The sequence below is a fragment of the Medicago sativa genome, chromosome 4, assembly GCF_051527215.1.
Source record: "Medicago sativa cultivar Bolivia chromosome 4, Bolivia_mono, whole genome shotgun sequence".
Classification (NCBI taxonomy): Eukaryota; Viridiplantae; Streptophyta; class Magnoliopsida; order Fabales; family Fabaceae; genus Medicago; species Medicago sativa.
The window spans coordinates 95,476,175-95,487,987 of record NC_140752.1 but is presented as its reverse complement, the minus strand read 5'-3'; the positions used below and the strand labels follow the sequence as shown (position 1 = coordinate 95,487,987).

The 11,813-nt window shown below is 32.8% G+C and overlaps 3 pseudogenes across 1 annotated transcript; all 3 read left to right on the top strand.

The window, feature by feature from the left end:
- The first annotated feature begins 890 nt into the window (after positions 1-890).
- On the top strand, positions 891-6,449 carry LOC146934135 (protein LURP-one-related 4 pseudogene; annotated as a pseudogene). Its single transcript, XR_015007667.1, has one exon. The product of XR_015007667.1 is annotated as a protein LURP-one-related 4 pseudogene (transcript).
- On the top strand, positions 5,545-6,449 carry LOC146934136 (protein LURP-one-related 4 pseudogene; annotated as a pseudogene).
- Positions 6,450-10,703: 4,254 nt separating this feature from the next.
- Positions 10,704-11,600, top strand: LOC146934134 (protein LURP-one-related 4 pseudogene; annotated as a pseudogene).
- The last annotated feature ends 213 nt before the right edge of the window (positions 11,601-11,813 follow it).

The following is an 11,813-nucleotide window of genomic DNA, read 5'->3' as shown; positions in this document are numbered from 1 at the left end:
CAAGTTCGTAGTTCGCTTCGGTACGTGGCACGGGTTCGGGTACGCGGTACGCAACTTTTAAAGAATTGGGTTCGAAGGGGGTATACAGAGTCGGTACGTTATTTGGGTTCGCGGTACGTTTTAATATATTATTCGGTACGTTGTGAATAAAATAAATTATTTAGTTAAAATATATGAGTAGAAATATTGATATCATCACTTTTTTTGTGAAAGAAGTAATATTAATATCACCACATTCATTCAAAATCCGAGCCTTGCATAATTACCCTAGTTTTTTTTTCTTTGACAAATGTATCTTTTAATAAAAAAATGTATTTTTCTAGAATAAAATGTATTCCTACTTGAAGGAATGTACTCCTACTATTGTTAACAGCTATTTCCAAAGTAATTTAATTACTGTTTGTTTCAGTTACCTATGCATGGTTTATCAAAAAGTGTAATTACTAATGGTCGAATTTTTATACAAACCAAACTTATTTTTCCGATTACCAAGAAAGAATAATAGATAGAAAAAGCTCTAAAAAAAAATCAACGGGTCTGTCTCTCTCTCTAACCTTCAATGTCTCCATCTTCTTCTTCTCCCCTGTTTTCATTATCTCCTTTCTTCTTCTCCCCTAAATTATTCATACAACAAATTGCTTCGTTTATACCTTTTTTATGTCACAATTTTGAAATTCGTAACTGGAAAAGGGCAAATCGCAACATTTTTTCACGCTTCATCTTCTATTTCACCGGTTCGTTGTCTTCTGCGAATGCTACACGAATTTAGACGAACCCGGTTCGCAAAAGTACCGCGAACCGGTTCGCGCGAACCAATTCGCGGTTCTCTAATGGGGTGACGAATTATGTGACTATGATAGGAACATTAGGCATATAAATAAGCTCCTCATCACCACTCTTCTTTCAAAAATCTAAACATACACCGATTAATTAGAAAGCTTGATCATCTTGAATATCACAAAACCACAATAGTAACATAGTAAGTATGGCCAAAGTTTATCCACATCAAGAATCCACAACATGCTCTGTGTCTAATGATCAGTGTCATATCAGCAGGTCTAATAAAAGAGAAACGTTTACTGTATGGATGAAATCACTTGTTCTTAACTCCAATGGATGCACTGTCTATGATTCAAACGGTAACATTGTTTATCGCGTTGATAACTATGACGAAAAAGGTAGAAGAGAAGTGAATCTCATGGATCTACAAGGCAATCTTCTCTGCACCATCAAAAAGACATTACTCGCTTTTGGATGTTGGGAAGGACACAAATATTGCAACAATTCTAATTTTCGAAGCCAGGAGCAGCAACCATGGTTTGAAGTTAAAAGATGTAATAACATTATTACAAGGAAAGTAGCTTGCCAGATTAAAGTGGGGAGCCAAAATTTATGCATAGAAAGAATCAGTACCGGCAAATCATTTGCTTTTCGGATAGTAAACAAAAATGGAGAAATCATTGCAGAGGCAAAGCGAAAACAGACGTCATCAGGGGTTGCTCTGAGTAATGATGTTCTAACGTTGGATTTGGCCGCAGGCACGGATCATTCCCTTGTAATGGCTTTGGTAACGGTCTACGGATTGATATGCGGAAAAATGTAGATATTTCATATGATGTACGATTCATTTGAAGGCTCTGATTCAGCAAACTTTTCGCGTTTGTACACTTTTTCCATCGTTTGATGTCTTGTAAATTTTGTATAGTTTTGTAAGTAGTGTTTAGCTCAGTCTGTACAAAAAGATTATGAGCTTCATCAAAGATCTGTAAATTAGAGAGGTAAGTATGTGTAAACATATATATATTGTATACAAAGAAAAAAATATAGAATTAATTGTATTTTTTATCTTTGGTTTGCATTAAAATTTGAGTTTCCTGGTTGAACGGTTTGTTAAGATTGTTACAAGGAGATATATTTGAAGGAAATAAGAATGTGAATTTCCCGATTGGATGCACATCTCTTTCATAAGGGCTTTGTAACTAGAGAACATTCTCAACTCTTAATCATGTTTGTAATCATGAATATGATAGTAATTGGAAACAAAATAAGAAGAATTTTTATTTGAAAGAATTTGAGTTTCCTCGGGAGCAAATTAGGTGTTGTAGTAACAGAATTAAAGAGGTGTTTAGAGTTAGTTAATTATGTTATTGTGAGTTAGTTAATGATGTAACCGTTATATTTTTCTAACTTGGTTCATGTGGGACTTTCCTGATCTACATTTTATAAATAGAGACTAATTAAGTGATGTAGTGCCTGATCAACTTTGTTCTAACATGTTTGTCATGTTGGATAGTTAGCTTGTGTGACCAGAAGTATCTGTCGATTAAGATTGTTGCATCTTGCTTTTTCTTTTCTTTTTTCATTCTGCCATTTGTTAATAATGGTTTTATAGGTTTTATTTTTGAATTTGGTTTTAAAAGTGTTACGAATTCAACAAGACAAATTGGAAGAAATAACAATGGCAACCAAAATTAGAGCCGTTGAAAAAACCTTAAATTGAAAAATCCCCTTTATTAGGCCAGGCCACATATAAAGTCTCATATTTATTTCTTGGTCCTCATTTAAGTGAATTTGTATTAGGCCTCAGCTCCACTTTTGTTGTTTTATGGATGAGTCCTATTGAGGGCCAACTCAAATTTCAACGTTTTGCAAAAAAAAAATACTTTTTTGATGCAACACTTTTGGGAATGTTTTTTTTAGAGACAAAAAAGTGCATGATTCAAATCGGCCTATCAGGCTTTTAATAGAGGAATTTCAGCAAAATGATTCAAATCAGGCTACCCTTGATTCGAATCAACCAAACCAGAAATCACACTTGAACCTATTTTCAAATAACCACCTCCAGAAGCTAAACTATACAAATAATTTTAATACATTTTCACCACAAAAAGTCTTTTAAGTGAACGTTATAACACATAGTATTACAAAGTTGAAGTTGTGACATTCGGGTAAGAATCCTTGATCTGTTGCTGTGTTGTGTATGAATATTTGATTAGTTGTTGTTTTGTTTGGTTTTGTGACAGGTTGTGCAATTCTTTTCATACCACAAAAACTATATTCCCTTATTAACGTGCTATATGCATTTGTTCTACAATGTTGTGTATCCGGGACAGGAGGAGCAAAGCATTCGCGTGGGGTCCCAGATATGCTTCAATCATCAATCTCAATATTCCTTTATAATCCATTATTATGTTTAAAAAATATTTCTTCCAGAGTCAATATTCGCCATAAAATTATATGATCATAGACGTGAGAATTTATCATATGATCAAAATTTTATGTCCTCACATATAATCTTAACTCTTTTTCCATTTTGTCGTTTGTTTTTTATAGAACACAGCAACATTGGCATGTGAACATGATATGTGTATAGATTATAGTCATAGGAGTTAGCAATAATGTGACCTTTCTATATTCCAATATAGTCAATGCATGTATAAAGTATAAACATGTGTTTGTCCATATAGTATTTTTTTTTTTTAAATATTCTTTTATTTTTTTCCTAAGAAAAATAAAACCATACTTTTTTTTAAGAGCACAATAAAAGAATACTATATAACAAGAAAAACAGATTATCACGAGATTTTACTAATTAGTACACTTTCTTTGTTCTTTGGAATGGTTTTAAGCTTTGTATATTCGCTATTACTATCCAGCTTGTTGTACAACTGATCAGTATTGGTTAAATACATTGTTGTTCTTTTCTTTTTTAAGGAAAATACATTGTTGTTCTTCTTCTTCAGTTGGATGCAAAATTTGCTTTCCTAGTTTTTCTTAATTCATCATCATTAACAGAATATTAATTGAGCTTTAAGTGCGTCCTTTTAACCCTGAAAAATATGTGCAAGAGTTTACCTAATATTGATATTTTTTTCATAAATATCAAATATGTGATGAATCCATTCAAAATTTATAAATTATTTAAAATAAAATAAAAAATTGATATAAAAATGTTCAGATAGCCTTTTCATAATAAATGTGGAGCATGAGATGATTTATGTCACATTAGGCATAGTATTAGTATTATCTTTACCTAACACCCACTTTGTTCCCAAACAGGATAATGATTAATTATTCTGTGTACCACAATAAATAAGAATATGCTACCAATTCAGTTCATGTCATACACTTCCACCATCGATCGATAATTAATTCATTTATTTTAACAGAAAACAACACAAGAGCAAAGGCAAGCACTTGTCTGCACTATAATGACATCAACAGAACAGCCACCATTTAGAGTAATTGGAAATGAACTATACGTGGAATTCGAAAGTTGCTTTTAGTTTTCAATCCTATCTATCTATGACTTTGTTTTTCAAATAACTTTTCAAACTAATGCACAAAAGGAAGGTTGTTTTTCAAATTTAGTGCTTGTTAAACAATTCATATAAAAATTTGAAGTCAGAAACACATAAATAAATAAACAAACTCATCCGAATAATTGAGCCGCGTTGGCTCTGCCCCATGCTTATATAGTATATTTATAAACTCTTTGGTGTTGTTTCCATGCCTAATATTCTATTTGCCTAAAACGTGCTTCAATGGGATATGATTTCACATTCCACTTATGCCTCCCAAGTCTACTCTCTTTCTCTCTCTCACACACACACAAACAGTCACACACACGTACACCGCACACACAAAGACAAAGGATATTAAAAATCTATTATTGTCCCATAATAGTTTGCCCCTTGAGTTAATTTCACTTCCAGGAATTTCGTAGCATATATTTTTTTTTTTTTATCTTTTACTCACCTCAAGAAAAGAAAATGATACATTGAATTCTCAATGCCCCATTTTTACCTGTCTCGTGGCACCTGCTCATGTCCGCCTCGCAGACAAGACAGTGGCAAATAGCCTTAAACATGAAAAATCCATCCGCTCGCAGTTAATGCTCGATCCATATAGGGTCATGTTTGGCATCACGGTGAGTAAGCCATAATCACAGTGTGTAACCATGATTTTGGCACACCTATCGAATTACCAAACATAGGCAAAGCGCCAAAGCCATTAGGGTTTTTGAATTTAAATTAAATTATTTTAATACTATAACTAGCTATAAGAAGAAACTTCAAATTAAAGTACAGGAGTAATACTTACAGTATAGTAAGTTAGTAACTCAAAGAAGATACTATCAACGTGGTATGGTATAAGTGGTTATAGATAGATAGAGTCTTTTAACCATTTGGTGGTAGATTCAATCTCAATTAATTTTTTTTTAGAGCAACTGATCTCAACTATTTTTTTTTTGAAGGATGATCTCAAATAATTATTTTTTTAGAGGGTTTGAACTTCGCCACTCAGTCACTAATTAACTAATTTGAATCACTTTTTCCACGAGTATATTGAACTGAATTATCATTTCGAAAAGGTACTTCTAAGAAACAGCCAAGTTAGTAGGGCCAATAATAGGAACATTAGGCATATAAATAAGCTCCTCGTCACCACACTTCTTTCAAAAATCAAAACATACACCAATTAATTAGAACCTCAATCCTCTTGAATATCATCACAATCACAAATTCACAATAGTAACAAAAAATGGCCAAAGTTCATCCACATCAAGAATCCACATCCTCTGAGTGTCTCATCAGCAGGTCTAATAAAAGAGAAAGATATACTGTATGGATGAAATCACTTGTTCTACACTCCAATGGTTGCACTGTCTATGATTCAAATGGTAACATCGTTTATCGAGTTGATAACTATGACAAGAAAGGTGGAAGAGAAGTGAATCTCATGGATCTACAAGGCAATGTTCTCTGCACTATCAAAAAGAGATTACTAGCTTTTGGATGTTGGGAAGGCCACAAATATCACAACAATTCTAATTTTAGAAGCCAAAAGGAACAATCATGGTTTCAAGTTAAAAGATGTCACAAGGTTATTTCAGGGAAAATAGCTTGCCAGATTAAAGTGGGGTCCCAAAATTTGTGCATAGAAAGAATAAGCACTGGCAAGGCAGCAGCAATTGCTTTTAGGATTGTCAACAAAGATGGAGAAATCATTGCGGAGGCAAAGCAAAAACAGTCATCCTCAGGGGTTGTTCTGAGTAACGATGTTCTAACGTTGGATTTGGCCACCAGCGCGGATCATTCCCTTATTATGGCTTTGATAACGGTCTATGGATTGATATGCGGCTTGATGTAGATATTCTGTACTAAGAGATTTTTATGCACAATTCAATTCATTTTAAGGCCCTGGTCGGGCAAACTTTTCACTTTTGTACACTTTTTCATCATCTGATGTCTTGTAAAGTTTTGCAACTAGTGTTTAGCTCAGTTTGTATAAAAAGATCATGAGCTTCATCAGGATCTTTTTTTTTTTTCCACTGAGCATCATCAAGAACTGTAATTAGAGAGATATGTACAAGTACACATATATATTGTGTATACAAAGAAAAAAGATAGAATTAATTATATATTTGATCTTTGGTTTGCGTTAAACTTTGAGTTTCCTGGTTTCTATGGTTTCTTAATATTGTTACAAGGAAATAAGAATTTGAGTTTCCAGATTTCTCTTTTATGAAGAAGGGCTTTGTAACTTTAAAGGTATGTATGGATTCACGGTGAGTTTAGTAAAATTATATTGTCACTGTGCTCCAAAGTGCAGTTCAGTCAAATTCGTCATGATTCGATACGATTCTATCATTCTCACCATGAATCCAAACATTTAAGTGCATATTTTTGTTGTCACGTAGCGAAGATACTAGGCTTTGAGAAATTGGATGCCCATAGGAATTGGATACTAGTATCTAGAAAATTACTAGATGAGGGAGGGAGAGAGACCGGTAGATAACATTGTCAATTCTTGATCATGATTTTAATCATGAATGATTGGAATTGGAAATAAAATAAAACGAAATTTTATTTGAAAAGAATCTGTTTTCTAACTTAGTCCATGTGTGACTTTCCTGATTTACATTGTGTAAATAAAAATCATATTTGCGGTCCCGTAAGTGTAGCTCAGTTGGTAGCTACCAGAGATAATTTATGCAGGGGTCGGGGTTCGAACCCCGGATTCCCCACTTCTCCACACATAATGTATGTGAATCTAGCCACTAGGCTACTTGACCCAAAAAAATTAAAACCTATTCGCGGAGATAATCCAAACAATCAATCTAAGACAATATGTTATGATCCAAAATAGTACATGGGACATGTGTCACTTGATCCAATAATTAAGGGAACAAAACTAACAAGAAGATATTCTCTTAACCTTCTATAAAAGGGACCAATGATTTGAAGCAAAGGCATGAAGAAAATTGAAGAAAAGTCTCTTTCTTCTCTTGGTACTCTCTTTGAGAGTAATGGCTTAAGTCTTTGGACTAAGTCTTCTTCTATCTTCTTACTAATTTCTTAAGTTGTCAATTTACATTGTATTCAATCAATTTCTCTTGTATTGTGTTTTTCATTGAATTTAATACAAAGTTTTTTCATCTATTTCACTGCATTCATCAATTACAAAGGGTCAAACCCTTACAAACAATGAAAAGAGTAGACGAATGACAGCGAGATTGTTTATGCAATTCAGCCGAAAATGGGATATATGTATGCGGGAGACATATGAACAAACCCTAGTTTCTACCTTTTCTCTCTCTCAACCCTCGATGATTTTCACTTAAGAACTTGATAGAAAAAGCTTAAATCATTTCCCTAATATGATTCCTAACTTTTCAAGGTGTTTACGGTATGTTTCTCAACCCTAGAACCTCACCAAATAGCTCTCAACACAAAAGTCTTAATTCATTTTTGTATTCCTACTTTCTGATTTGTTAAAATATGATTTTAGACTCTATTTTTAACGGCGAAAATAACATGATTCAAATCGGCCTATCAGGCTTTTAACTGTGGTTCAAATCATACCATACAGGAAACATCAAAAAGCGATTTTCAGCAAAATGATTCAAATCATGCTACCTTTAATTCAATGAACCAAGCCAAAAATCATACTTGAACCTATTTTCAACAACATGATTCGAATCAACCTTTCATCTGAATAATCACCACTAAAAGCTAAACAATAATAAAATTTGAAAACATATTCACGACAAAAAGTGTTTTGAGTGAATGCTATGTGCAATGTAAAGCGCATATATATAGAGTGATAAAGTATTACAAAGTTGAAGTTGTGACATTGGGGTAAGAATGTTTGATTATTTATTGATTTGTGTTGTGCAATAATATTTTGATTATTTGTTGTTTTGTTTGGTTTTGTTACAAGGCGTATAATCATTTTCATACCACAAAAGCGGCATCCCCCTTAATGGTGTGTGCTATGCATGTTTTCTGCAATGCTGTATAGGCAGAAGGAGCAACACATTCGCGTGGGGTCTCATTGTCTCAATATGCTTCAATCATCAATCTCTATATTCTTTTATGGCCCGTTTTTCAAAAGATTTCCATTCGGTCAATATTATTAGCCATGAAATTGTGAAAATTGTTTAAAAATGTCATAAGGACATCACCCTTAAATTATATGACAATACACATGAGAATATGTTATATGATCAACATTATATATCTATCCTTATGTATAATCTTAACTATTTTTTTTTTTTTTCCTTTTGTCATTTGTGTTTTATAGAACATAACAACATTGGCATGTGAACATGATACGTATGGACATAGCTAGTTTGCAATAATGTGACCTTTCTAGATCCTAATATAATAATCAATGAAATGAACAGATTATCATGGAATCTTTACTGGAATGTTGCAGTGAGAAAGAGCATAGAATAACTAGTTAAGCACTTTTGTTCTTTGGAATGGTTTTACTAGTTCCATCAGAAATTAAGCTGTGGGCATTAATTCATTATTACTATCCAGCTTGTACATCTTCTCAATATTGGTTAATGCATCGTCCTTCTTCATCAGTTCCGATCGCCATTCTAACTCTGTTTACCTAATTTTGATACTTGTCTCTTTTTTCATAAATATCAAATAATGTGTGATGAATCCAATCAAAATTTATAATTCTTTAAAATAAATAAGAAATTGATATGAAAATTTGTAGATAGCATTATCATATAAAAAAAATGAGCATGAGATAATTTATTCACATAATGCATAGTATTACTGTTATGTTTACCTAACACCCACTTTGTTCATAAAAAGGATAATGATTAATTTTGATGTGTAATACAATAAACAAAAATATGCTACCATTTTGTCTATGATGACATGCACTGCCGCCACCCATCATTAATGAATTTAATTTATTTATTTGATCACAAGAGCAAAGGCAAGCACTTGTCTGCACTAGGAACATGACATCAACAGCCACCATTTATAGTAATCGAAAATGAATTACGTTATTACGTTCGAGAGTTGTTTTTATTTCAATCCTATCTATACATCTATCTAGGACTATGTTTTTCAAATTACTTTTCAAAAAGGGAGGTCGTTTTCATAAGTGCTAGCTAATTAAATAATTAACATAAAAATTTCAATTAAAAGTCAGAAACACATAAACTAACTCATCCGAACTATTAAGTCGTGTTGGCTTTGGTCCCTGCTTATTTTATACTAAACTCCACGACCAATCTATATGGCCTATTAATGGGATATGATTCCACTTATGCCTGATGAGTCTACTCTCTCACACACACACAAGTCACAAAGACAGAGGAAATTATTTATAGCAATAAAAATAAAAGAGAGGAGAAATTAAAAATCCAATTTGTTCATAATAGTTTATCACTTGAGGTTGTTCCACTCCCCAAAATTTGGTAGATTATGTAGGAGTCTAGATCGAGTAGATAAAAATGTTCAATGTGGTATTTAAGTTATGATGTTCTCCTATTTAATGGATTAGTCTTTTGGATTGAGCATTTGACTCATCCCAAAAAAACGACTCATTAAAGTGAGTGTTGATGTTCATATATATACAATGACTGAAATAAAATAAAATAAAACCATTGCATTATTTTATTTTATTTTTGTATGTTAGCTTCAATAGAACAAGAACTGCGTAATTTAAAGTTTTCATGTTTGTGTTTTTATGAAAGCATACTCCTCCTATTCACTACTTCCTCCGTTTCAAAATGAGTGTCGTTTTAGGTGTTTACACACATATTAAGAAATGCAATGATTAAAAGAAATAGAATGGTTATTTTACCAAATTAACTTTATTAACTATTGGTTAGTTTTAAAAGTAATATTTTGAAAGTAGTGTGCAGAGTATTAATTAGAGGGTACAATTGAAAAGAAAAAGTTATTATTGCATTGGAAACTGAAAGTGACATTCATTTTGAAACAAATTTTTTTGGTTAAAGTGACACTCATTTTGAAACGGAGGGAGTAGTAATTTAATTTGTTAAGATTAAATTGAGCAATTAGTGGTCGATCGACATACAGCATGACTGTAACATCCATTAAGCTAAGGCTTAAACTTTAAATTAATATAGTAGTCAATTAATGTGGTGTGGCACAAGTGAGTGGCAGATGTTTTGAGTATATTTAATCATTTGGTTGGAGGTTAAATCTCTAGCCAGTGCATTTTAGGAAAGCACCTCTTGAGATATGTAAATTCCTTAAATTGATCTCAGTTAGTGTTACACTCCAGCTATGCACATGATGAGGATATATTAATTAATTTATAAATAAACAATAAGAAGAAGAAGAAGAAGCTTGTTGAAAGTTCAGTTTATCCACGATCGAGATGGATGATATTAAACTGAATTATCGACATAAGGTGCTTCCAAGAAACAGCCAAGTTACTGTTACTGTAGGGCTTATAATAGGCATATAAATAAGATGGTCTCAACGATTCTTTTAACACACTCCAATTAATTACAAGCTCTTATCAAATATCACATTACTCACAATTACATAACAGACAATGGCCAAAGTTTTTCCTCGTCAAGAATCTACAACATCCTCTGAGTCTCATAATCAGTATCTCATCAGCAGGTCTAATAGAAGGGAAACATATACCGTGTGGATGAAATCACTTGTTCTACACTCCAATGGATGCACTGTCTATGATTCAAAGGGTAACATCGTTTATCGCGTTGATAACTATGACAAAAAAGGTAAGAGAGAAGTGAATCTCATGGATCCACAAGGCAATCTTTTGTGCACCATCAAAAAGAGATTACTTGCTTTTGGATGTTGGGAAGGACACAAATACTGCACCAACTCTAATTTTAGAAGCCAGGAGCAGCAACCATGGTTTGAAGTCAAAAGATGTAATAACATTATTACAGGGAAAGTAGCTTGCCAGATTAAAGTGGGGAGCCAAAATTTATGCATAGAAAGAATTAGCACCGCCAAATCATTTGCTTTTCGGATAGTAAACAAAGATGGAGAAATCATTGCAGAGGCAAAGCAAAAACAGTCGTCATCAGGTGTTGCTCTGAGTAATGATGTTCTAACTTTGGATTTGGCGGCTGGCACGGATCATTCCCTTATAATGGCTTTGATAACGGTCTACGGATTGATATGTGGTAAAATGTAGATATTTCATACTATATGCACAATTCATTTGAAGGCCTTGATTCTGCAAACTTTACGGTTTTGCTTTCTTGTAAATTTTGTGAAGTTTTGTAACTAGTGTTTAGCTCAGTTTGTATGAAAAGATCATGAGCTTCACCAGGATCCTTTTTTTTTCACTGAGCATCATCGGGATCTGTAATTAGAGAGATATGTATATGTACACATATATACAATTTACTAGGATCAAGTTAATGCCATAGGATAGTCAGATGGTAAAAAGTTAGAATCTGTAATTTCATATTATCATATTTGCTTCTTTAATTCAAATAAATAAATTATACTAGCTTCAAAAAAAATGGGATGTGTAATTTC